Source organism: Osmia lignaria, unplaced genomic scaffold (genome assembly GCF_051020975.1).
Source record: "Osmia lignaria lignaria isolate PbOS001 unplaced genomic scaffold, iyOsmLign1 scaffold0062, whole genome shotgun sequence".
NCBI lineage: Eukaryota > Metazoa > Arthropoda > Insecta > Hymenoptera > Megachilidae > Osmia > Osmia lignaria.
Genome location: NW_027478203.1, coordinates 2,501 through 5,000, shown reverse-complemented (window position 1 = coordinate 5,000; position 2,500 = coordinate 2,501). Strand labels below are relative to the sequence as shown.

Here is a 2,500-nt window from a genome sequence, read left to right as displayed (position 1 = left end):
GTACAGAATGCAAAAATATGATTGTTAAAATTTTCGACTAATCGGTTCTAAGAGGCGAAGCAATACGCCGCTGGGACTTTGAAATATTTCGGAGCGCACCTAAAGTTCGTTATTTGGCTAAACGGAGCGAAAATCTGCATTTATACCATCACGGGACGTTAGTTCAATAGCGTTTAACGATCGATCCACGGTACAGAATGCAAAAATATGATTGTTAAAATTTTCGACTAATCGGTTCTAAGAGGCGAAGCAATACGCCGCTGGGACTTTGAAATATTTCGGAGCGCACCTAAAGTTCGTTATTTTGGCTAAACGGAGCGAAATCTGCATTTATACCATCACGGACGTTAGTTCAATAGCGTTTAACGATCGATCCACGGTACAGAATGCAAAAATATGATTGTTAAAATTTTCGACTAATCGGTTCTAAGAGGCGAAGCAATACGCCGCTGGGACTTTGAAATATTTCGGAGCGCACCTAAAGTTTCGTTTATTTTGGCTAAACGGAGCGAAAATCTGCATTTATACCATCACGGACGTTAGTTCAATAGCGTTTAACGATCGATCCACGGTACAGAATGCAAAAATATGATTGTTAAAATTTTCGACTAATCGGTTCTAAGAGGCGAAGCAATACGCCGCTGGGACTTTGAATATTTCGGAGCGCACCTAAAGTTCGTTATTTTGGCTAAACGGAGCGAAAATCTGCATTTATACCATCACGGACGTTAGTTTAATAGCGTTTAACGATGGATCCACGGTACAGAATGCAAAAATATGATTGTTAAAATTTTCGACTTATCGGTTCTGGATCACTGAAAAATCAAAAAAAATTATTAATTTTGATTAATTAAATTACATATGTAGTTTTATATTGTTATAGTCTCGTATTTGTTAATGTTTTGTCGTAAGAAAATGCAAAAATATCGTTTTAATGTTTTCGTCTCATCGGTTCTGGATCGCTGAAAAATCAAAAAAAAATATTAATTTTCATTAATTAAATTACAAATGGAGTTTTATATTGCTATAGTCGCTTATTTGTTAATGTTTTTACCGTAAGAAAATGCAAAAATATCGTTTTAATATTTTCATCTCCATCGGTTCTGGGGCGGTTTTAAAATTTTTAAAATATTAATTAAACCCATGATTTACATGAGGAATGTGAATTTATTATGTCCTGCATGTTAATTTATTAATTTTCATGTATAGACGTATAAAATGAAAGGATATGTTCGACGATATTTTCAGTCTAAGTTTTACCGTGCCGGCGGATGGTACGCTCCTCACGGCGGTTTGCACAGGCATACGCCTGGGCGTAAGCCCATGCGTCGCCGACCTAGCGGCCGGCCGTTCGGTATTTATAGGAAGGCACTTTCGGTTCGCTCGGACCGGTCGGGAGTAGCGTCGAGCGTGTGGCTCTTTTATGACTTCGGTTGAAAAGCAGTCTACCGCTCCTCGAGAATATACTTTCTCGACTATTCTCGTTCCGGTTTTCCGTTGCGGATTATTATTAATCTCCACACAGCATTACCACGGGTCGGTGTCTAAGACCGAATGGCCCATATGTGGTGAGCCTTGTAATATAAGGCTGGGTGACCTGTATGCACTTATAAATGTTGCATACTTGTACAAACTGAGCATCAACTGTCTGTAACCAAAATTTGTTAAAACTGAAAAGTTATAAGATTGTATAAAATTTTTGAACCAAGAAAGTAGTGTTAGACGAAAATTCGTTCTATCACTTTTAGAAGGGAGACTGTTTGGAAATATTTAAAGTATAAAATACACAAAAGTCAACTGAATTATGAACAAAATTACGTCCCTGAATTTAAGAAAAGTCAAGAGGTGTCAGAAATAAAATCCTCTCTGATACGTTCAGAGAGGAAAATAAGTATGGAGAGAGGAGTAAAAATGAAAGAAGTTTTAAGGCTGGGGAAACTTCTAAAGGAGAGAGATTCCAACATATCTAATATGTACATTTAAAGCAAGTCCAAGGAACTCTCTCCGTTAATGTTTGAAAAGGTGTGTGCAGATGGAGGAGAAATGTATAAAGTACAGAGACGAGGTTGGTGGGCCCCGCTCTAATGATAAAGATTATAAAATTTGGTGGCAAAATGACCAGCATGATCACTGTACGCGCTTTCTCGATTTGTATAGCATGCCACTGTCCGCGCTATCTTTTATTATATTGTCCAGCGTGTGTGGTCTACGTGCTTGCACGATGGATGCACGGCGTGAAAGTGATTTTCGTGCTTTATGAGAGGAGGAGGAGAATATTTGGCCTCTATAAGAGGTACAAAATTTATGAAATGTGTGTTACATACAAAAGAGAAATGGCTTAACGTCGATCGGTCTTACAGGGAGGGCCGACGACGAAAATTTAAATTTACAATAATAACTAAGCTCCCTGGTTGATCCTGCCAGTAGTCATATGCTTGTCTCAAAGATTAAGCCATGCATGTCTAAGTACATACCGAATTAAGGTGAAACCGCGAATGGC

General features: G+C 38.3%; 1 non-coding gene across 1 annotated transcript in view; it reads left to right on the top strand.

Moving 5' to 3' along the window:
- Positions 1 to 2,404: 2,404 nt before the first annotated feature.
- The window catches only part of LOC143307611 (small subunit ribosomal RNA), a 1,925-nt gene continuing 1,829 nt past the window's right edge, over positions 2,405 to 2,500 (top strand). The window contains exon 1 of the ribosomal RNA XR_013064716.1: positions 2,405 to 2,500. This exon is cut by the window's right edge and continues 1,829 nt beyond it. This is a non-coding gene — a ribosomal RNA (small subunit ribosomal RNA).